Source organism: Puma concolor, chromosome B2, assembly GCF_028749965.1.
Source record: "Puma concolor isolate L17-30 chromosome B2, mPumCon1.1.hap2, whole genome shotgun sequence".
Classification (NCBI taxonomy): Eukaryota; Metazoa; Chordata; class Mammalia; order Carnivora; family Felidae; genus Puma; species Puma concolor.
This window is the reverse complement of record NC_141671.1, coordinates 129,643,927-129,670,445: the sequence shown is the minus strand read 5'-3', so window position 1 is coordinate 129,670,445 and position 26,519 is coordinate 129,643,927.

The window sequence follows — 26,519 nt, the reverse complement described above, 5'->3', positions numbered from 1 at the left end:
ATGTGAATGAATCTGTAAAATCATTTTTAAGTGTACTAATCATTTGCATTGTCTAAAAATTACCCTGCTGTGATTCCTGAGTAATGTCAATTCAGTTTTCCTGTAACAGTGTAGGTGGGGTGCATGATAAATCAGAACTCTCAGCAATTCCTCTCGGAAACTTTCACTTTTTAATTCTTATTTTCTAGAGAGAGGAGAGGACCTTTAAACTATGACATGGCATTTTCATATTTCTTCTTTTCAAAATATCATGCTCTATTTTCTTTCCTTTTCCTCCTTACTGAGCCCCCTTGTGGTAGGTATCTGTAACTTGTCCTTTGGGACAGCTTTTTAAAGGCCTAACATTTAATACACAGTACTTATTTCCTGCACGAATCATGTTGCATTTTAAAATTTTATAATTTGTAAATGCAGTTCACTGTGACAGAAAAAAATGATTTATACAATTTTTAAAAAGTATTTTTACTTGTTAAAAAATAAATATGTGTGTATTTATGGTATTTCAATATATATGATGTTTCTCTTGTTGAAATATGCCTATATCCATCTATGTACATATATACATACAATGGAGTTTAGTATTGAATATATATTAATTAAAGATACTATTAAAAATGCTAAGATCATAAAATGATTAGCTAAAATATAATTTTAAATAAGGTATGTTTCGGCGAGACTTGATTCAGTTACAAAAGGAAAACTATTTTCCTCATGGTCATATTCTGTGAACTGTTATCAATATATCTTTTGGTTAATAGACATCAGAAGCATCAAAGCTACCTATATGATATCTGTAGAACGGCCTGGGGAAATCTACCTCTTAGCAAATGTAAGAATTAAGAGAACCACCACACAAAAGGAAAAAAAAAACAGACTGGTAAGTATGTTAGTGTGTTATTTTTTAATAAATCAAATGTCTATCAGAGTTTCTGACTCCTTTTCCCACTTCTCCTTCTGGCTCTCCACCTGGGTTGTATTCCCAAAGAAACTTGCTTTCAAATGCCAATACCTAATTTTATCACTTATTGCTTAAGATTTTAACTTTTTTTCCCCAAAGTATTTCAAAATTTAAAGAAATAATTTCAACGGGCAGAATTTTTATGCTCATCTTGAGCTGCTGGGAAGATTCTCACATTTATTCAGTGCATATAATTAAGTATGGACTTGGCACTGACTAAAGCCCCGGATGTTTATATGGGTACCTTTATTAAGCAAGGCACTCATGGAGCTTACTCTATGAGAATGCAGTAGTCATGGAGGTTATTCCATCAGAAGGCAGAGAAATATGAAATATCAAGTATATTACATATAGTAAGTGTAAATATTGTTTTCTGGAGTTTTATTTTTGCTTGTTTGTAGGTGCATATATATATATATATATATATATATATATATATATATATATATATATATGTCCTAGGTCATAATTAAAAAAAAAACAAAACAGTCTTACTGTGGTCCATGTTGAAAACATTTGAATATCACCACAAGATATGCTGATGAAGAATGTTGTTCTAGATTAGAGATAAAGCAGAATAAAGTTATTTAAACTCTAATGTTAGCATTCAGAATTAGAATGGTTTCAATATATGCCATAGTAGAGAATAATTCTTTTTATGCTCTGAAGATTATTGAAAGTCTCTGGTTTCCTTTTGAAAATTAAGTGCATTATTATTTGATAGTTCATGTCTTTCCTGTTGGTGGCACTGTGCACATAGGAGTTAAGAACTTATGGTAAAGGACACTTTATTTCTAGCTATAAATTCATCACTTGAATGATGCCTGTCTTTTTGAAAATTCCAGAGCAGCGCTTTATAGCTCTCTGAACAATAATGTTCTAATATTTTCTAAAATATGTTTCTATGGTATCCCTTAATAACTCACTGGCAGTTTGGTGATTTCTCTGAATTCAGCTGAACTACTTTAAAAAAAATTACTGAATCTTGATTGTCTAATTTCTCATGAAGTATTTGTAAAAAAAAAAAAGAATTACCATTGGGTATTTCAGGCTTCTACCCATGACACGGTCTGTCATAACCACAGCTAACAATAAAGGCATGAGGCAATCAATGAAGAACCATCAACTTTGTGATCTATTTAGATGCTTTATCAATTCCTTTTTATTGTTTTCAATTCATGATGTATTTTTGTAACAAGGAAACTATATGCTGAAAACAGAGTTGGAAGCCAGGGAGACAACAATATTGAAGATGTTTTCTAGAATCTCAATTATGGTCTTTGAATGAGTATCTGGCCCTCAAGTTAGATAAAATAGGATAAAAGGAATCGATCTGGTGCAGCTAATTCAGATAACGATGAAACATTGAGATTCAAACAAAATAGAAGAAAACATTTATACAATAGAAGAGGTGATCTCAAATGGCACTTTCCCTAAATGAAGAATTTAGTCAATTGATATTACTCATCACAAATGGTGTTTGGTTGTGAATGTCTGCTACTCGACTTTAAAACAATACAGATATCTACACGTAATGTCAATATCATGTTTAGTACGTTGTCAAATACAAACAAGTATGTTGATCCTGAATTGAGGATCACATTGACAGATTAAAGGAAACACCAGATTCTTCAGTCTGTCTATGGGCATTAAATTTAACTCCTTTATAGCAAAATATTTTCACTCTTTCTTTACCTTAATCATTTCAGTCCATATACAAACCAAGTGTAAATGTTCTTTGGCTTTTAAAAAAACCAGTTGGCTCATATAAAGAATATTTTCCAGTAACCAGGCTACTTTAAGTGCAAAGAAAAGAAAGTCCCACTTAAAACCTCTTTGTTGCAAGGCAGATGAGCAGTGCAGATAAAACCTAAACCATATGCCAAAAAAAACTCACAAACAAACAAACAAAAAAAACAAAACCAAAATCCTATATCACTGTGTCCTACCAAAGCCGTTTTATATAATTTTTCAACAGAATTGTATACCTTTTCATGTTAATATCAAAGTCACCAAATTACAAGTCATGAAAACATAATGGCATATCTATGTTTAATTATGTATTATTCCATTTTCTAGAAAGTAACATTGATGTATAATTTGCCCACAATTATATTAACTTATTTGTATATATCTTAGAAAATAACATTCCTGAGGCACCTGGGTGGGTCAGTTGGTTTAAGCGTCTGACTTCAATTCAGTTCATGATCTCACAGTGTGTGGGCTTGAGCCCCACATCGGGCTCTGTGCTGACAGCTCAGAGTCTGGAGCCAGCTTCACATTCTGTCTCCTTCTCTCTCTCTCCCACTTGCACTGTCGCTCTGTCTCTCAAAAATAAACATTAAAAATTTTTTTTAAATAATAATATTCCTAACCTCACAATCATTAATTCAACAAAACCACTAATGGTAAGATGGATACTCAGAGAAGATGGTACTGAGGAACATCAATAAAATCCTTAAGGAAATTACAGGGTAGATGACATGTGATTTAATACTCTTTCCAATCTGTGTTTAGAGGTCAATTAAATATCTTCTTTTTCAATGCACTTACATTCAGTGAGAATTTCCTGAATTCATCATCTTAATTGCCATCCTAAAAGTAAATTCCTATAGTTATTTAATCATCAGACTCATGTTTGGTGTTCTTTTCACTGCCCTCCCATTTTTTATTAAAATATTGTAATTTTTAGATTATATATACTTTTAGTTTTGAAATCCACAGCAAAATTGAGTAGAAAATAGTTTCCATTTACTCCCTGCCCCAACACACACAAAGCCTCCCTCACCAAACAGCATCCCAGACCAGAATGTTACATTTGTTAAAATTGCTGAAGCCACCTTGAAATTGCTGAAACTATGTTGACATGTCTTTATCACTCAAAGTCCATTGTTTACATTAGATTTCACTCTTAGTGTTGTGCATTGTATGGGTTTGACAAAAGTATATTGACATGTATCCATCATTATAGTATTGTACAGAATATTTACACGCCCCCCAAAATCCTGTGTTTCCCCTATTCATTCCTTCTTTACACCTCCTAGCAAACACTGATCATTTTACTGTCTCCATAGTTTTGCCTTTTCCAGAAGATCATGTAGTTGGAATCATAGAATAGGTAGCCTTATCAGATTCTGTTCTTTGCCTTAGCAATGTACATGTAGGGTTCTTCCATGTCTTTTCATTGCAAGATCATTTCTTTTCAGCACTAAATAATATTCCTTTGTCTGTATATATCATAGTTTATCCATCCACATACTGAAAAATATCTTGTTGGTTCCAAGTTTGGGAAATTATGAATAAAGCTTCAGTAAACATCTGTGTGCAGATTTTTTTTTTTTTTTTTTTTTTTGTGGACATAAGTTTTCAACTCCTTTTGCTATACCCAAGTACAATTATATAGTGTTTAATTTTGTAAGGAAGTACCAAATTGTCTTCTAAAGTGGCTGTGCCATTTTGTACTCCCACTAGCAGTGGATGAAAGTTCCTTTCACTCTGCATCCTTGATGAAGTTTTGGGGGATTATAGTGGGGTTTGTGGGGTCTGGAGCTGACGGCAGGCTCCCAGTGGAGGTCCTGTGGCCAGAAGCAGCTAGACAAGAGATGTGGAGGTGATCACGTTAGACCAATGAGGAGGAAACCTCACACGGGACTCTTAAGATTAGCAGCCATGCTAGTCACTTAGGTGGCTGTCCCATTCCCGACAGACAGCTTTATATAAGGACAAGAATAAAGAGAGGGCATCAAGTTTCTGGGTGTTATTACCATTCCAGCCAGGGTACTAACTTCCGGCCAAAAGGCAGTCTTTCTCCTCCCTGTAGAGTAGCCCTGTAAAGTAGTGTAGAGAATTGCAGCCTGAGCAATAGACATGAAAGTGTTCCAATAAGACCATACTTCTCAAAAAGCTCCTGAAATGAGAGTAAGTGAAGAAAAGAGAAATACTCACTGAACTTGCACTGAAGCTCAGAGTCCAGATAAAAAGACTCCCAGTAGCCCCACATATTGGGCACCAGATAAATGATGAGGTTTTGGGGTGATAGTGGGGTTCATGGGGTCCAGAGCCAACAGCCCAGATAGAATTCTTGGATACGTCTTTGGTGCAAAGGCATGGGGACAGGATCCCTGGGCAGAAAGAGCTTCCCTGGGACCATGAAGAGATACTTGGGAGTTGGGGGAGGTAAAGTCTAGGACAGGTTTCCAATGTGATTTTCATATGCTGAAAAGGACTCACTGGATCCTGGAGGCCTAGCTATTGTCAAGCTAAGGTTTTTCCCTGTAGCAAAGCATTAGCATTAAGGCGGTAGGGAGTTCCTGGAGAAATGTTTTACTCTGCCAGCCTCAAGTATTTGCCAATGGGCTGCAGATTATAAGGAAATTTAATTTTATCTGCCATTTCCTTCTGCCTTTGTTTCCCACATTAATCCTTACCAGTGTTTGGTGTTGTCAATGTTCTGGACTTTGGCCTTTGTGTTGAGTGAATAGTAGTATTTCATTGTTTTAATTTTTAATTTCCTGATGACATATGGTTTTGAGCATATGTAATTTTACATGCTTAATATACCTATTTGACATCTGTGTATTGTCTTTGGTGAAGTGTCCAGAGCTTTTTGTTATTTTTATGTCTAGTTTTTCATTTTCTTCTTGTTGAATGTTAAGAGTTCTTTGTGCATTTGAGATAACAGTTCTTTATCAGATATATCCTTTGCAAATATTTCCTTCCAACTGCGGCTTGTCTTCTAATTCTGTTGACTCCAGTTTTTTATCAAGGAGACTAGTATCTATTGAGTGAAAAAAGATGACCAGTATTGGGGAAGTAGAGCACACAGAAAAAGAGAGAGAGAGAGAGAGGGAGGGAGGGAGGGAGGGAGGGAGAGAGAGAGAGAGAGACGAGATTGTGGACTGATTTGCCCAAGTTTAGTTCCCTTCTATTCCAATTTAAGATGTTGGAAAGTTAAAAACAGCATTTTTCAGATTCCATTTCAGCTAGGATTCTTTGTGCAAAATTGATCCATCAAGAAAATACTTTCATATGAGATTTCAGGGCAGAAGTCAGTCAGAGGCATCTTTTGTCACTGTTGAAGTTAGTAGTGAGATCAGGATTTGTCAGTGTTTACATACAATGACAGTAGTTGGGCTCTGCATACAAGCGTTCATTCACTTGCTTCATGGGCATGAGAGTCAGATTGTGGGGCAACAGAGGTGGCGGCAATAACACCCTAACAGCAGATCTCACCTTGTAAGTGGTCGTCTACTGGTAGCTCCTGAGGACCTTCTGATAACTTCATAAGCATATCTCTATGGATATTAATTTCCACAAGACTCCTCTAATCCTTTTATATTTACCTACTACCTGGTATCAATTATTTATAAATTTCTCATACATGGTAATAATTAATGAATTATTTGAAATAACTGATTTTTTAAAATGAGCACTCATTAATTATGCATAATAGTTAAAATATAAACATCTCAACATGTTGTGAGTTGTATAACTTAATGAGTTTATTACATGGATAAAAATCTTTGTTTTAAAGGAACTCACAGTCTATTTGGAAAGTTAAGACCTAATTTAACAACCTTAAGTAACAAAGCAAAATTAGGGTATCAGAATATACCCTAATTTGGTGTCCCAATTCCTTCTCTCCACATCTGGTTATGATCATCTATGTGACATCTTTCACTATAACTCCTCATTCACATCTGGGTCTTTATTAAATTTATATTAATAATATACTAATTTTCTTCTTTGCCTCATTTGAAAATATTTTTCCTCTTGTATTAAGCGTAGTCTAAATTAGAACATTGATATTTTTATTTCTTATTCTGAACACCAGTGAAATCTTTTGGACAGAGTTTGCAGGAACTCTGCTGGACAGGTTGCTAACATGGCTCTGAAAAAAAAAGGGAAGCGTTATTTTAATACAGAAAAATATCAGGAGGGGCAGTTTGACTTTATAGCATCCTCTATAATATTTATTTGTCTATTCCTCATATATTTATTTAGATACATTGATCAATCAATGATAAAGCAAACTACATACATTTCATGGGCCTCTGGACTTTAGATTCTAGAGGGGAATAAAGACATTATATCAGTAATTACAAATCAGGCAATGATGGAAAATGAAGACAACACTTAAGAGATTTGTAGTAGAAAACCTAATTTAGTGTAATTCATCGGAGATAGACTCACTAAGAATGTGACATTGCATTTGCAAAGGCTTAAAGTCAGTATAGTGTGTGTGCCTCTCAGCAAATTAAAAAATGCCTATTGTGTTTGTAGCAGCACAGCTTGTACAGGGTGGTTTAACATGAGATTGGACTGGACCATTAATGGCTTTATAAGCCAAATGTAGGGATTTAGCATGGCACTTAAATATAATTAGAAATCATAGGGAGATATTCAAAGAAGTAACATGATCAAATTTGAGTTAATTTTTGATAGTCCTGCAGAAAAAGACAAAATATTAATTAAGAAACTAAGAAATCAAGGCAGAGATTAGAAAGGTTGTAATAAACGTAGCGGTGGCTAAGCTATTTAGAAATCCAGAGCAGACTGGGGAATAATTAAGGAAGTAAATGCTTTGAACCTAAAACTTCTCTAAAAAATTAAAGTATTTAAATAAACAAAACAGATACATCTGCGCCTGCCTGACTAGACAGAGCTCCAGGAGGACCAGGGATGTGCTTTGTGCTTCTTTGCAAAATCCACCATGCTCTGCACTTGGACAACTCTCAAAAAATAACTCAGGATTGGAAAGATGGTGATGTAGGAGGACCCTGGGCTTACCTCATGTCATGGATACAACTAGAGAACATTCTCATCAGTATAAATAACTTAGAAAATGACCTAAAGACTGGCAGAATAAATTCCACAACTAAATGAAGAGAGGAGGACACATCAAAGAAGGTAGGGTAAGAAGGGTGGAAACTCAGGAACTAAACGCACTTGCAGAACTGTCCATGGGAGGGAGGGACGCTGCAGACAAGGAGGGGAGACAAACATACCCCCACAATAGGAAGTCTGCACAGGGAAGATGAATCCCCATAACATTTGGCTTTGAAAACCAGGGGGGCCAAATTTTGTGAGTTCTTAAAACCAGTGGAACTTAAAACCTTGAAATTAAAAAAAAATCAACACGCTGGGCCCTAGCAGAGCTAGGAGGGCTAGAAGGAACTGAGTTCCTACCCTTAAAAACACTGCACAATAAGCAGCCCACAGAGATACAGCTAGAGGCAGCAGTTTGAAAGGTGCCTGGGGCTTACAGAAGGGAGTTTTTTTTACTAATCCAAGAATATGTCCTGAAGGGACAGAAATCTCTGGGTAACCCCTCCAGGAACAAAGGAACTGGCAGTTGCCATGTCCCTCCTGTGTCCCCAGTGTACACACACCCACCTGAGGGACTTGCTAGCACTGCCATCCTCTCCCTAATCCTCCAGCCCCCCATGCTGTGCTTTCACCCGTCCACCTCTTCAGACAGCCATGTCAGTCCCAGTGCTGCAGGAAACCTCCCACAGAGGACCAGGGTGTGCAAAGCTTGCTAGCACCACTGCCCCACTGTACCACTCCCCCACACTGTGCTTTGGATGGCTTTTCCCTCTTTAATATGCACTTGGCTAGAGCCCATATAGGGTAGACCTGCAGGTCTGGCAGTATACAAGCAGCCTCTATAGTAGCCACCACCACTCCAGAGTGACTCTTACCTCAGAAAGAGCGAAAGATAACCACACACACCAGTCAGATGAAGGCCCTAGAAGTGGGCTGGAGACAGACAACTGGTATGACTGTATGCCTGCCCACCAACAAAAGCTTCTTAGAGGACAAGTCACAGAAAGCATCCTGCAGTTTGGTGGTGCTACATCTCTGGCAAGCACCTGGTGTGACTCGGCTCAAGCCCAAGGTGTCCCCAGACTGACCCACTAACACCATAGGGACTAACCACTGCCCAAAACAGGCAAAGAGAGCCATTGGATTGAAGGAAGAAGTGGCTCAGCCATATAACAGCATGCGTTCATCTCACATAGGAGACACCCGTGAAGCTCCAGGTTTCACCTTGTGAACAGGGGACAGTGCACAGCAGGGCACTACAGGACCTCTTTTTCATAAGGCCATTACTTTCAAGTGGAGATCTAGCTATCTTTCCTAACACAGAGTTAGACAAACTGAGGACAGAGGACTATGTTCCAGAAGAAAAAGGACAAAATCACAGTAAGAGACCTAAGAAAGGCAGAGATAAGCAATGTGCCTGATAGAAAAATTAAAGTAATGATCATAAAGATACTCATTGGACTTGGGAGAAAAGAGTGGTGGTTATCAGTGATACCCTTAACAGTGAGATGAAAAAGAACCAATTAATGACGAGAACATAATAAGTGAAATTAAAAATACACTAGATGGAATAAATGGGAGAGTAGATGAAGCAGAAGAACAAATCAGTGATGTGGAGGACAAAGTAATGGAAAGTAATCAAGCTAAGCAGGCAAGAGAAAAAAAATATGAAAAATGAGAATACACTTAGGCAAATCAGCAGCACCATCAAATGTAATAACATTTGCATTATAGGGATTCTAGAAAAAGAAGACAAAAAAAGAGCACAGAAAATTTATTCAAAGAAATAATAGCTGAAAACTTCCTGAATCTGAGGAGGGTAAAGAAATCCAGGAGGCATAGTCAGCCCCTAACAAAATCAGTCCAAAGAGGTCCACACCAAGACAACAGTGTTTAACATGGCAGAAAGTAGTGATGAAGAAAGAATTTTAAAAGCAAGATAAAAGAAAGCAGTTACTTACAAGGGAAGCCCCATAAGGCTATCAGCTGATTTTTTAGTAGAAACTTTGCAGACTACAAGGAAGTGGCATGATATATTAAAAGTGCTGAAAGGAAAAACAAACACAAAAATAAAGACTTGCAGCCAAGAATAATCTATCCAGCAAGACTATCATTCCGAAAAGGATAAAGAGTTCCTCAGACAAACAAAAGTTACAGGAATTCATGACCACTAAACCAGCCCTACAAGAAATATTAAAGGGGGACTATTTGAGTGGAAAGGAAAGACCATAAGCAAGAATAAAGAAAAGTAAGAGGCACAAAAGTAGTAAAAATAAGTATGTGTGTACAAGTCATTCAAGGGACTCACAAAAAGATGTAAAGTATGATACCATATACATAAAAGTTGGGAGGAGAGGAGTAAAGTATGGATTCAAACTTAAGTGACCATCAACTTAATATAGACTGCTATTTGCAAAAGATATTCTATATAAATCTAATGGTAACTACAAAATAAAAACCACTAATAAATATGCAAAAATAAAGATAAAACAATTTCACTCATTTGTGGTATTTAAGAAAGAAATGAACACAGGAAAACCAAGAAACAGACTCTTGAATATAGAGAACAAGCTGATGGTTACCAGATGGGAGGTGGGTAGGGGGATGGGTAAAATAAATGGTGGGGATTAGAGAGTACACTTACCATGATGAACACTGAGTAATGTATAGAATTGTTGAATCAATACATTGTATACTTGAAGCTAATATAACCCTGTATGTTAACTATCCTGGAATTTAAATTTAAAAAAACTGAATACAAAATTAAAAAAAAAAAACATACAAAACAAACAGTAAAACTTTTAGGATACTCCCCCAAGAATTAAGTAATCCATCTATGGTAGAACTACCAAGGGTAACTGGCAAAGCCAAGGTGGTAAACATTGAAAAGTACAGTCTAGGTACAGGTTAAGCATTGATTTGATATTGGCAGGCTTTGGGAAAGCTTTCTAAATATTTTCATACAAATGAGTTCTGACCCTTTTCTCAAGACTTGGCAATGAGCCATAGTATCTCAATACTAAATGCCATTTTTAAGATTGTTTAATAAGTCTCCACTAAAAGGGAGAAGCATAGGAGAAGGTAGGAAGATGGCGGTGTAGGAGGACGCTGGACTCACCACGTCCTGCAGATTACTCAGATTCTACCTACACCTGCCTAAATAACCCAGAAAACTGCCAGAAGACTAGCATAATGGATTGTCTGGAGCCAAGCACAGACGAGAGGCCCACGGGAGAGGGTAGAAAGGGTGGAGAGGCGGTGCGTGCTACACGGACTGGCGGGTGGGAGCTGGGGCAGAGGGGCAGCCTGCTGGCAGAGCAGAGGCCCCGAGTCTAGCTTGCAAAAGCAGAGGGGCCAGACGGAGTATGTTCTGACAGCAAGCAGGACTTAACATCTGGAAGGTTATAAGTTAACATCTCTGCTCGGAGAGCGGGAAGGCTGGAGGACAATGGGAGGGAGAGTTGTTGAGCCTCGGACGACAGAGCTTAGTTGGCGGGGAACAAAGCTTGCCAGTGCCATCTCCCTCATCTATCCCCCAGCCAAAATCCCAAAGGGAACCAGTTCCTGCCAGGGAACTTGCTTGCACTGTGCAAACACCCAATGCTGTGCTTTTGTGGATCCATCCCTCTGGCAGCGGGTCTGACTCCATCCCGGTGCCACAAGGCCCCTCCCGAAGCGGATCACCAAAGGATAAGTGAGCTGAGCCTGCCCCTCCCGCCCCTGTGCACCTTGCCGATCCACCCCAGCTAATATGCAGATCCCCAGCACCACAAGCCTGGCAGTGTGCAAGTAGCCCAGACGGGCCACACCACCCTCACAGTGAATCCCGCCCCTAGGAGAGGGGAAGAGAAGGTCCACACCAGTCTGACTGTGGCCCCAGCAGTGGGCTGGGGGCAGACATCAGGTCTGACTGCGGCCCTACCCACCAATGCAAGTTATTCAAGACAGCACAGGGGAAGTGCCCTGCAGTTCCCCACCACAGAGACTATCCAAAATGATGAAAGGGAAGAATTCCCCTCAAAAGAATCTCCAGGATATAACAACAGCTAACGAACTGATCAAAAAGGATTGAAACAATATAACAGAAAGTGAATTTAGAAGAATAGTCATAAAAATTAATTGCTGGGCTTGAAAACAGTATAGAGGACAGCAGAGAATCTATTGCTACAGAGATCAAGGGACAAAGGAACAGTCAGGAGGAGCTAAAAAATGCTATAAATGAATTGCAGAATAAAATGGAGATGACCACGGCTCAGATTGAAGAGGCAGAGGAGAGAATAGGTGAACTAGAAGATAAAATTATGGAAAAAGAAGAAGCTGAGAAAAGGATAAAAAAATCCAGGAGTATGAGGGGAAAAAGAGAACTAAGTGATGCACTAAAGAGAAATAATCTACGCATAATTGGTATTCCAGAGGAGGAAGAGAGAGGGAAAGGTGCTGAAGGTGTACTTGAGAAATAATAGCTGAGAACTTCTCTGATCTGGGGAAGGAAAAAGGCATTGAAATCCAAGAGGCACAGAGAACTCCCTTTAGACGTAACTTGAATCGATCTTCTGCACAACATATCATAGTGAAAATGGCAAAATACAAGGATAAAGAGAAAATTCTGAAAGCAGCAAGGGATAAACGTGCTCTAACATATAGAGGGAGACTGATAAGACTCGTGACGGATCTCTTTACTGAAACTTGGCAGGCCAGAAAGGAATGGCAGGAGATCTTCAATGTGTTGAACAGAAAAAATATGCAGCTGAGAATCCTTTATCCAGCAAGTCTGTCATTTAGAATAGAAGGAGAGATAAAGGTCTTCCCAAACAAAAACTGAAGGAATTCGTCACCACTAAACCAGCCCTCCAAGAGATCCTAAGGGGGATCCTGTGAGACAAAGTACCAGAGACATCGCTACAAGCATGAAACCTACAGACATCACAATGACTCTAAACCCATATCTTTCTATAATAACACTGAATGTAAATGGACTAAATGCACCAACCAAAAGACATAGGGTATCAGAATGGAAAAAAAAAAAAAAACAAGACCCATCTATTTGTTGTCTACAAGAGACCCATTTTAGACCTGAGAACACGTTCAGATTGAAAGTGAGGGGATGAAGAACTATTTATCATGCTACTGGAAGTCAAAAGAAAGCTGGAGTAGCCATACTTATATCAGAAAACTAGACTTTAAATTAAAGGCTGTACCAAGAGATGAAGGGCATTATATAATAATTACAGGGTCTATCCATCAGGAAGAGCTAACAATTATAAATGTCGATGAGCCGAATATGAGAGCCCCCAAATATATAAAACAATTACTCACAAACATAAGCAACCTTATTGATAAGAATGTGGTAATTGCAGGGGACTTTAACACCCCACTAACAGCAGATAGATCATCTAGACACGCGGTCAATAAAGAAACAAGGGCCCTGAATGATCCATTGGATCAGATGGACTTGACAGATATATTTAGAACTCTGCATCCCAAAGCAACAGAATATACTTTCTTCTCAAGTGCACATGGAACACTCTCCAAGATAGATCACGAAAGAGCTCTTCATAAGTATACAAGAATTGAGATCATACCATGCATACTTTCAGACCACAATGCTATGAAGCTTGAAATCAACCACAGGAAAAAGTCTGGAAAACCTCCAAAAGCATGGAGGTTAAAGAACACCCTACTAAAGAATGAATGGGTCAACCAGGCAATTAGAGAAGAAATTAAAAGAATATATGGAAACAAACGAAAATGAAAATACAACAATCCAAATGCTTTGGGATGCAGTGGATGCAGTCCTGAGAGGAAAATACATTGCAATCCAGGCCTATCTCAAGAAACAAGAAAAATCCCAAATACAAAATCTAACAGCACACCTAAAGGAAATAGAAGCAGAGCATCAAAGACAGCCTAAACCCAGCAGAAGAAGAGAAATAATGAAGATCAGAGCAGAAATAAACAATATAGAATCTAAAAAATCTGTAGAGCAGATCAATGAAACCAAGAGTTGGTTTTCTGAAAAAATGAACAAAATTGATAAGCCTCTAGCCAGGCTTGTCAAAAAGAAAAGGGAGATGACCCAAATAGATAAAATCATGAATGAAAATGGAATTATTACAACCAATCCCTCAGAGATACAAGCAATTATCAGGGAATACTATGAAAAATTATATGCCAACAAACTGGACAACCTGGAAGAAATGAACAAATTCCTAAACACCACACACTTCCAAAACTCAAACAGGAGGAAATAGAAAGCTTGAACAGACCCATAACCAGCGAAGAAATTGAATCAGTCATCAAAACTCTCCCAACAAATAAGAGGTCAGGACCAGATGGCTTCCCAGGGGAGTTCTACCAGACGTTTAAAGCAGAGATAATACCTATCCTTCTCAAGCTATTCCAAAAAATAGAAAGGGAAGGAAAACTTCCAGACTCATCTATGAAGCCAGTATTACTTTGATTCCTAAACCAGACCGAGAACCAGTAAAAAAAGAGAACTACAGGCCAATATCCCTGATGAATATGGATGCAAAAATTCTCAATTAGATACTAGCAAATTGAATTCAACAGCATATAGAAAGAATTATTCACCACGATCAAGTGGTATTAATTCCTGGGATGCAGGGCTGGTTCAACATTTGCAAATCAATCAACGTGATACATCACACATTAATAAAAGAAAAGATAAGAACCATATGATCCTGTCAATCGATGCAGAAAAGGCATTTGACAAAATTCAGCAACATTTCTTAATAAAAACTCTGAAGAAAGTTTGGATAGAAGGAACATACTTAAACATCATAAAAGCCATTTATGAAAAGCCCACAGGTAACATCATCCTCAATGGGGAAAAACTGAGAGCTTTATCCCTGAGATCAGGAACACGACAGGGATGCCCACTCTCACCGCTGCTGTTTAACATAGTGTTGGAAGTTCTAGCATCAGCAATCAGACAACAAAAGGAAATCAAAGGCATCCAGTTGGCAAAGATGAAGTTAAGCTTTCACTTTTTGTAGATGACATGATTTTATACATGGAAAATCCGATAGACTCCATCAAAAGTCTGCTAGAACTGATACATGAATGAAGCAAAGTCACAGGATACAAAATCAATGTACAGAAATCAGTTGCATTCTTATACACTAAGAATGAAGCAACAGAAAGACAAATAAAGAAACCGTTCCCATTCACAATAGCACCAAGAAGCATAAAATACCTAGGGATAAATCTAACCAAAGATGTAAAAGATCTGTATGCTGGCAACTATAGAAAGCTTATGAAGGAAATTGAAGAAGATATAAAGAAATGGAACAACATTCCATGCTCATGGATTGGAAGAATAAATATTGTCAAAATGTCAATACTACCCAAAGGTATCTACACATTCAATGCAATCCCAGTCAAAATTGCACCAGCATTCTTCTCGAAGCTAGAACAAGCGATCCTAAAATTCATATGGAACCACAAAAGGCCCCGAATAGCCACAGTAATTTTGAAGAAGACCAAAGTGGGAGGCATCACAATCCCAGACTTTAGCCTCTACTACAAAGCTGTCATCATCAAGACAGCATGGTATTGGCACAAAAACAGACACATAGACCAATGGAATAGAATAGAAACCCCAGAATTAGACCCACAAACGTATGGCCAACTCATCTTTGACAAAGCAGGAAAGGACATCCAATGGAAAAAAGACAGTCTCTTTAACAAATGGTGCTGGGAGAACTGGACAGCAATATGCAGAAGGTTGAAACTAGACCACTTTCTCATACCATTCACAAAAATAAACTCAAAATGGATAAAGGACCTGAATGCGAGACAGGAAACCATCAAAACCCTAGAGGAGAAAGCAGGAAAAGACCTCTCTGACGTCAGTCGTAGCAATTTCTTACTTGACACATCCCCAAAGGCAAGGGAATTAAAAGCAAAAATGAACTACTGGGACCTTACGAAGATAAAAAGCTTCTGCACAGCAAAGGAAACAACCAACAAAACTAAAAGGCAACCAACAGAATGGGAAAAGATATTTGCAAATGACATATCGGACAAAGGCCTAGTATCCAAAATCTATAAAGAGCCCACCAAACTCCACACCCGAAAAACAAATAACCCAGTGAAGAAATGGGCAGAAAACATGAATAGACGCTTCTCTAAAGAAGACATCCAGATGGCCAACAGGCACATGAAAAGATGCTCAATGTCGCTCCTCATCAGGGAAATACAAATCAAAACCACACTCAGGTATCACCTCACGCCAGTCAGAGTGGCCAAAATGAACAAATCTAGGAGACTATAGATGCTGGAGAGGATGTGGAGAAACGGGAACCCTCTTGCACTGTTGGTGGGAATGCAAATTGGTGCAGCCACTCTGGAAAACAGTGTGGAGGTTCCTCACAAAATTAAAAATAGACCTATCCTATGACCCAGCAATAGCACTGCTAGGAATTTACCCAAGGGATAGAGGAGTACTGATGCATAGGGGCACTTGTACCCCAATGTTTATAGCAGCACTCTCAACAATAGCCAAATTATGGAAAGAGCCTAAATGTCCATCAACTGATGAATGGATAAAGAAATTGTGGTTTATATACACAATGGAGTACTACGTGGCAATGAGAAAGAACGAAATATGGCCCTTTGTAGCAACGTGGATGGAACTGGAGAGTGTGATGCTAAGTGAAATAAGCCATACAGAGAAAGACAGATACCACATGTTTTCACTCTTATGTAGATCCTGAGAAACTTAACAGAAACCCATGGGGGAGGGGAAGGAAAAAAAAAAAGAGGTTAGAGTGGAAGAGAACCAAAGCATAAGAGACTCTTCAAAACTGAGAACAAACAGGGTTGATGGGGGGTGGGAGGGAGGGCGTGGGTGGGAGGGAGGAGAGGGTGGGTGATGGGTATTGAGGAGGACATCTTTTGGGATGAGCACTGGGTGTTGTATGGAAACCAGTTGACAATAAATTTCATATATTGAACAAAAAAATAAAATGCATTATATTTGAAAAAAAAGGAAGAAGCATAGATGTGTAAGGATTTGTGAAGTTGTTAGTTCATTATTTCAGTGGCATATGTCAATTTAAAAGCCAACAGATTAGAATGTTTCAAGAAGAAGGGCATGCTAAATTCTGGCAAATACTTCTGAAAGATTAAATAATAGAATAAATTATGTACTTTAGATTTGGCTAATGGAAAGGTAGGATTTTCAGATAAATAGTCAAGACAAGCAAAAGTTTCCCGGGGAGGGGGGGAACTGGGTAATGTAAAAAAACTGGGTAATTATAAGAATTATACTGGAATCTGACTGCTTATCAGCAGTATTGATGCTGGAATACAGTGGATGCTGCAGTATCCTTAGGTATACTCAGGAAAAATGATTAAAATCTTTAAGATTAAAATTATGCGAACAGGCTTCTAATCAGTTTTTCTCAGACTTCTAGAGACTCAAAGTTTTGGACATTCATCTTCCTTGGGAAGTTTCTTCGGCAAGCCTGGGAACAGAACAAAGTTGAAAATGAAAAAAAAAAGTTTAATAGAAAAAAAATGTCAAGATGATATTAGGCAGTAGACCTAGAAAACAAGAGGTACACTTTGGAGCACAAAATCTATGAGTTTTCAAAAATGATGTATTTAAAAACATGGATTTCAATCCACAAAGAAAATAAGTAAGTACTAGAAATTGTTGGTGACATAGGAAAGGAAGTACAGTAAAACCTTGGACTGTGAGAAACTTGTTCTGCAAGATAAGCAAACATTTCTAATAAATTTTAACTTGATAAATGAGCAGTGTCTTTCAATACTAACAGTACGTTACACTGAATGTCACATGATCACACCTGAATCAGTTGTTCTTCTCTCTCTGACTGAGGAGGGATTGTGGGTGATTGTCTCCCATGCATGGATGCTTGGTCTCAGGCCACGGTGTTTGGCAGAAATCAGTTATTTTTCAGAACAGTAGAAAGTGCCCCCAACTGGCTCAGTGTATTTTTTGTCACTTCAAAGCACCTATGGACAGTCCTTTGCTTTTCCATACCAGGTGAGCTTAGGAGTGCTTTGCTTCATTCTAGGTTAGGTTGCCTGAAGATACAGACCCTTTCCTCTGCTGCTTTATTGCCGGTTACATTAAATACAGTATATGACAAGAGTTTACTAATAGTGTACTATAGTATAGTCAATATCTGTTAGTAATAGTGAAAGTCATCCTGCACAATAACCTTCCTCTCTCTTGTCTCCCTCAAACCAGCCATAAAGGTTTCAAAGGCAAGTGCAGGTTAATTTAAATATTTTTCTTTATATTTTGTATTTTCTTTATTATTTTGTATTATATTACAGTATTATAATAATTTTTATGAATATTTTTGGGTTGTAGAATGAATCATCTGAGTCTCCATTATTTTTTATGGGGAAATTTGCTTTGATATATAAGTGCTTTGGATTACAAGCATGTTTCCAGAAGGAATTATGCTCACAAACCAAGGTTTCATTGTATATAATATTTTTTCAGCATTAAAATGGAAGGTAGCAGACAATCTTTGGAGCTTGGCACAGGGACTTGAAAAAAGCCAAGGTGCAAATGTAAAGCAAAAATACAAATTTTGAGAAAAGGCAGATCTAAGAGAACATTTTTAAAAATTCTTATTTGTGTGTGAGAGAGAGAAAGAGTATGAGAGAGGGGCAGAAAGAGAGGGAGACACAGAATCTGAAGCAGGCTTTAGGTACCGAGCCCGATGTGGGGCTCCAACTCCTGAACTGCGAGATCATGACCTGAGCTGAAGTTGGACGCTTAACGGACTGAGCCACCCAAGCGTCCCTAGAACATTTTCTTTGAGAGACTATATGTTACATGATTGGAAAATTAGCAAATGAAATCAGTTAGCTCTGTGTTGAACAATATTTTTTTTACTAATAATGTAAATATAACTTATTTATTTTCAACTTTTAGATCGAAGCCATCAATAGAGTACAGGAGAATTGATTATGATCACAAAATGTAAATGTTATTAATCTCACAAAATATAAAGTAATAACTAAAAGAAATTTGAAAATGAAAAAGTGTGGAGAAGTGGAAAGAAAGGGGAAGATGCTATCATTTTCTTCGTAAAAGTAGACCAGAAAAGCAAGGTGGAAGTGGAAAATGAGTATGTTAACCATATTTTTGAGAGTTTTAATAGTGAAGCAAGAGAGAGATGTAGGATTAAAGAGGGTGAAAGTAAGAGAATTTGGGGAGGGGCGCCTGGGTGGCTCAGTTGGTTAAGTGTCTGACTTCAGCCCAGGTCATGATCTCGTGGTTTGTGAGTTTGAGCCCTATGTAGGGCTCTGTGCTGACAGCTTGGAGCCTGGAGCCCGCTTTAGATTCTGTGTCTCTGTCTTTCTCTGCCCCTCCTCCACTTGTGCTCTGGCTCTCTCTATCAAAAATAAATAAAATGTAAAAAAAATAAATAAAAAAAAAGAATTTGGGAGATATGTTTTGTTTTTCGGTTTTATTTATTTAGTTTTTTTCAGGACAAGCATGTTAGTGTACTGGCATGTGTAATTGAGTAAGGAAGGGAAAATTGAAAATACACGAGAGAGCAAACCACCTAAGGGCTATCTTTTTGAGATATTATGAAAAATGGAATTTGGATCATTTTAAATCTTTCCATTAATATGTATAGAAGCCAAACAAACTGAATATTATAAAAAATTCAATTTGCTTAAAGTCAATCTGATTGTCTTGGTGAGAAGAAATATTTTATCACGAGGAGTATCATGTTATACAAAGTATGATGGCTGTTTCTTAGTTTATTGATGGATTGCTTATAACTGAGAACCCCAAAATATAGGTCCTTACCAGAGTTCCTCTTGGTCTTCACAAGCAAACTTTGGTGCAGCTTTACCTGTGAAGCAATGTCATTGAATCTCTGAGAGAGGTGTAATTATGACTATTTTTATGATATTGTCCATGTGAATTATATGTTTTCTATTTCTACTGAATAATTGAGTTATTAGTGGAAATAGACTTTCTCTAACTATTGAGATTTAGATTTTCTCTTATTATGTAGATATAGATTTACTGTGACTAAATTAAGTCTTTTAGTTATTTTAGAGAGCTTATTATTGCATATTTGGACTCAGGCGTGATAATATGATGGCTAAAGATCCTGATTGGAATAGTGTGAAATCAGGATTAGTTTACAATAACTACATTGTAGCAGTTCATGTGCCTTTCAGCAGTAATCCATTTCATACAAGGAAGTTCATATATATAGTCTGCCATATACTTAACATATGGTTCTTTATTGGATAACACAACAAATATGTTGTTGTTATTTTCACTTTGCAAAAACACCAAAATAAATGCTTGCCCTTAGCTAATAAGTTGCTTTATATATTTTTACTTACAAAAGGAACACTTTTAATATTTCAACCCAAAAGATTAATGTATAATGACCATTTAAAAACAAAAAGTAAGCTTTATTGAGGTAAGGGTAAATGTGGTATCATTTAAGAAAGAATACATATATATTACATGATTTGATATTAATATCATTACATGCATGAATTTTCTGGTTTTTGAAAGGATACACCTGAGAGTATTCTAGTATGTTTGGATTTCTATCATTGGTAGGTTTGTATACTATTATGTAACAAAGTCAATGGGTGTTTTTGGATTGCACAAGCTATGAGTCCTGAAAGCGATTTCCAGATATCTTGTCTATAATAATGCCATGCCGGCTCTGTGCTCACATATTTAGGATCATAGATGTGTATTGATGTGGAAGGAAATACTTGGCCAGTATAACAAGCAGAAAATTTACTGGTGAATTAGGCACACAAATTTTCTTCTTGAGAGGGTGGAAGAGGGAAACTACTCATTCTAGAGAAAGGAAATTACAAAGCTTACTGCTCTTAAGTAGTTGTCCTTCTATGGAATGTAAATTATTTCTTTATCATATGGTTCAATAAGAGTATTCCATATCAAATATAGCAAATATGATTAGCTGCATTATGCTTTGAGGAAACCATTTATGTGGACCTAACTTATGAATATAAGGGTAGAAGTAAAATTGTATAAATAGTGATATAGTTAATATTATTTACAACCCACAGCTATCTACCATACCTCCAAGAGTCCTATTATTTCAAATCACTATACTTTTTTGTAATTAAAAATATTTTAGAAATATAACACACATACAGAAAAGTACACAAATATCAATACAGCTGGTTAATAATCGCAATGTAATTTGTGCGACTTCCACATAGGCATGAACCAGAATTTTATGAATACTTGAGAAGCTCATTTCACATTGCTTCCCAGTCCCTAATCTTGCATGTCTGTTTTCCAGTTATTCTAACAAACTATTTTTGGCCTATCATTAAACCTTATTTTAATGCAATCCTACAAGGTACTTTTGTGTGCCTGGATTCATTTCTTAATCATTATTTTTGTGAGACTTTCCCATGCTGTGGCATGCTACAATTGTTCATTTATTTTCATTGTTAGATAGAGTTACCTAGTAAAAATATACCAGTTTATCTTTTCTAGTAGACATGTAGGTTGCTTCCAATATAGAGGTATTATGGATAATGTTACTATGAATATGCTTGTACACATCTTTTGGTGCACATGCATACATGTTTCTGTTGGCTCAGGAGTGGAAATGCTTGTTCAACAAATTTGGTAGAGAACACTAATTTTTTTTAAAGTGATTTAACTAAAACACATTGCAACTAGAAAAATATGAAAGTATTTCTTTCCATTCTAATCACCATTTGCATTTTTCAGTCTATTTAATATTAGATGTTCTAGTAGGAGGCTAGTGTTAGCTTATGTTTCAATTTTATTTTATTTTATTAAAAATTTTTTTAAATGTGTATTTATTTTTGAGGGAGGGGCAGAGACAGAGTGTGAGTGGGGAAAGGGCAGAGAGAGAGGGAGACACAGAATCTGAAACAGGCTCCAGGCTCTGAGCTGTCAGCACAGAGCCCGACATGGGGCTCAAACCCACGAACCGTGAGATCATGACCTGAGCTGAAGTCTGATGCTTAACCAACTGAGCCACGCAGGTGCCCCTCAATTTTATTTAATGATATTTTCATTTTTAATGAAGTTGAATACCTTTCATAATTTGTTGGCTATCTGCTTAATATTTTTTGTGAACTGCATTCTCAATTTTTGTATATCTATTTCTTTGGGATAATATGTCTTATTTGAAGAGTTCTTTATGTATTTACTGGATACAAGTTGCAAGTGTTATTCTTTCATTTACTTTTTCATATTGTTAACTGGGTTTTGATGACTAGAATATCTCAAATTTCATATAGTAAAAATTGCCAGTACTTTGTGTGTGTGTGCTTTTGTTTGTATGTGTATGAATTTTCACATATATTCAATTGTAATTTGTTTTTATCCATTATATGCGAGAGAAGTCAAGTTTCAATTTTTTTTATAAATCAAAGCATAGAAAACTTTTTTGAAAGGGATCGTGTTATTACTGCATCACTATGATTGGTGGTATGTACCTAGCAACAGTGATAAGCAATGGTAAGCACTACATATGTATGGTCTCTTTGCAGCTACTCAATTCTCCCACTGTGGTGTGAAAATCATCATAGATAATACATTAATAAGCAAAAAAATGTGGCTGAGCTTCACTTAAATTACAGATGCTGAAATTTTAATGCTATAGTATTTTCATATGCAGTGAAATAGGAATATTCTTTTTTCTGTGACTGACGTTATTTCTATCTTAAATGTTTGATATAATTTTTCAAATAAGCCATTGTGGCCTGGAAGATATTTTTATGGGAAGATTTGTAATTAAGAATTCAAGTTATCTAATAGAAATGGGCCATTTAGACGATGTTTCTTCATTGTTGTTTGGGAATTTATTTCAGTAGATTTATACATTTAATGAATTGTTTTAATAAATTTAATACAATTATAAATTTATTTCTTATTCATTTCAATAAAGTCAAATATATTGTTATAAATATTTTCATAATATTCTCTTGTTAATATTTTGTTGCCTATGGGATCTGTAGTTATAACCCATCTTTAATTACTGATATTATTAACTTTTCTTTTTTGTGTTATCAACTTTTTATGGATTTTTCAGAAGAAAAACTTTGTTTTCATTGATTTCTCTGTTGTTTCCTTTTTTGTTGTTGATTTGTACTTTTGTCTTTATTATTTTTTATATTTTTTTACTTTGGTTTTAATTTTCTATTTTGGCGTTTTTATTTTATGGTGAAGCTTAGATCATTGATTTTAGATCATCCTTAATGTAATTTGTATAACTCAAAGCTATAAATTCCTTTTTAATAACTTTTGCATCATCTTACCCATTTTGATATGTTGTGTTTTTATTTTTACTCAATTCAAAATATTTTATAATTTGCCTAGTGATTTGTTCTTTGATCCAAATGTTATTTAGAGATATGTTTGTAGTTCAGATAGAATTCTGTTTTGGATTTCTGATTCTCTGCAAACCGTTCTATTATATTCAGAGCACATACTTTGTATTACTTTTATCCCTTCCAATGTATTGATTTAGACAGAACATGGTCTAAATTGTTTAGTGTTCCACAAGTACTTGAAAATAATCTGGGTGCTGCTCTTGTTGGGTGGGGTAGTTTATAAATACCAGTTGGCCCAATAATGCAATTTTTGTTTTCAGAGTTTCATTTTATTGCCTTTTCTATCCACTTGTTCTATCAGTTCTATTGAAATGTCAAAAAATTTCACTGTAGTTGGGATTTATGCATTTCTCCTTTATATTCCATCAGTCTTTGTCTCATATAAATGAGGTTCTGTTAAGGCATACCTAGGTCTGTTGTGACTTCTTGATGAATTGGTGCCTTTTTATTAGGAAGTATTTCTCTTTATCACCAATGATGTTGCTTGTTCTGAAAATTATTATGTCTCTTATTAATATAGCCACTCTTGGATTTTTATTTATTTTTCAGGATTTTAAATCTTAGGGCTCATATAGCTTTTTAATTTGGCTTAATTGTAGCCAGTGGTGTATTTAAAGTGCATTTCTTGTAAACAGTATATAATTGGATGTTTTAGACTAGTCTGACAATCTTATCTATTAGAAGAGACAATAGTCTCTTCTAAATTGGTTGGATTTAAATACATTATACTGCTTTGTATATTCTAAATGTCCATTGTATTCTTTACTCTTTGTTCTTTTTGATGCTCCATTTATATCAATTGAACATTTGTTTGTGTTCCATTTTCATTTCCTCCATTATCTAACTAGATTTACTTTTTTTTATTATTGGTTAATCTCCATATACATTTTGCAGCTTTTCAAAGTTTATCTTCAAATTATTATTAGTATCTCACCTATATAACACAAGATCCTTACAATAGTATAGTTTCATTTCCTTTCTACTCTCCTTCATGCTATTGCTGTCTTACCTTTTTCTTCTACATGTTTATAAACATCAACATATAATGCTGTTACTTTTGCTTAAAAATCAGTTATCTTCTATAGAAAATATAAGCGAGAAAACAAAATTTCATGTATCTACCCCATATTTATCTTTTCTGACCCTCTTTACTCCTTACTGTTAGTACAAGTTCCCATCTGTTATTGTTTCCTTCTGGTGAAGGCCTGTCAATAGCGCTTTTGGTGCATGGACATCACCAATGAATTATCATGCTTTTGTTTGTCTGAAAATCAATTTTTACTTTATCTTCATCTTTGAATAATATTGTCTTTCAAGATGCCATTCCATTGTATTTTTGGTTTGCACAGTTTCTGATGGAAAGCTTGCAATGAGTTTTATTTATGTCCCTTTGTAGGTGATATTTTCTTTTCCTTTAGCTATTTTTAAGATTTTTCTTCTCACATGTTTTCAGCAATTTAGTTATGATGTGCTTTTGTTGCAGCAGAGAAGGAGGCTAATTTTTGTGTGGACATTTATCTTGTTTAGGACTTACTTGTTTTTTTGACTCTGTTGATGTATATTTTCTTCAAATTTGGGAAAATTTTGTCCACTATTTAGAAAAACAAAACAAACCTTTTAACTTTTAACTTTCTCTTTTAACTTTCTCTTGTCCCTTAATGATGTGTATGTTACACCACTTTTTTTCAGGTTTATTCTCTGTAATGTTTTATGGATATTTTATTTTACAATAATCTAATAACTTCAGATATTATATTTTTCATATGGAAGTTCCACTTCGTTCTTTTTTTTCCTACTTTTTCTTGGCATTACATTTCTGTTTCCTTTCAAATAAGTATATGCATTTATAATAGCTATTTTAACATTTTTGTAGTTCCATTATCTATGTGTTCAGTGACTTTTTCTGTTGACATTTTTTGGATTGAATTTCCTGCTTGTTTGTATATCTAGTGATTTGTATTTGATGTTGGAGATAGTAGATACTGAAATAAAAATGTCTGGACTTTTATGTCCTTTAAAAAGTGTTCAGTTTTGTGTTGACAAGCATGTGTGGGTCAATCTGATACCTCTGATTCATGTTTTATGCTACACCAGGGTAGATTTTAGCTGCTTTTCACTTTCTACTAGGGCTAGATTCCTTTGAGACCTATACTGAATGATAATGTTACCTGTTACTGGATTTTACATTTATTTTTGTAGGATTCTTATGCTTCTTATACTGGGGTGAGATTTTGGTTATACTGTATACGGACATATCTATGAAGCATTTCTGCATTTCCACATTTTGAAAATATTTATTGTCATTTTTTCTTCTTTGAGTACTTGTCAGCAATTACCTGTGAAACATAAAAAACTAAAATTTTTATTGACATATATATTTTTTCAACTTTTTTAATGTTTATTTATTTTTGAGAGAAACAGAGACAGAGCTTGAGTGGGGAAGGGGCAGAGAGGGAGGGAGACACAGAATCCAAAGCAGGCTCCAGGCTCTGAGCTGTTACACAGAGCCTGATGTGGGGCTCAAACCTACGGATGGTGAGATCATGACCTGAGCCGAAGTCAGACGCCCAACCGACTGAGCCACCCAGATGCCCCTGTTCACATAATTTTAATTTCAATTCATTTAATGGATTCATGATTATTACAGTTTTTTATTTCATATTTATTAATAGGCATGTAGACAAATCCACAATTATTTGGAGTCATCTGTATATATATATTTTTTGACTCAGTTCTGTTTCATTGATTTCTTTATACACCTTTTTGTCAATGTTATACTCCTTCAATTACTATGACTTTGCTTTAAATGACTTGAAATCATATGGTGTGTCTCTTGACTATATTCCTCTTTTTAATAATATTTTGAAATTTCTAGTTATTTGCTTTTATTTTTTGTGCTATGTGTGAAGTGGGATATTCTTATTGGAATACTGTTGTTGAATGCTATTATTGGTAGACTGATGAAGGAAAACTGTGCATTATAAATCTTAAGGCAGCTGCTACAAGTTTTAAAATAGTTATGAGTAAGAGCCAATTTTAGAGATGACATGGATTCATGAAAAATACAAATGAGTACAAATGTAGGAAGAAAACAAAAATGATTAAAAAATTTAAAAGTGAACAGTTAACAAGATGGTATGTTTTAAATTAGCTATATAAGATTATTTTAAATATAAATGGTCTAAGAACATCAATTAAAAGGCAAAAATGGCAATTTAATATGAAATTCATTCTTAGGTATATGTGATTAATAGAAAAGTCTCTCATAATATAAAGACATTGAGAGGACAAAAGCTAAAGGATGGAAAAAGAAATGCATACAAACCATCGA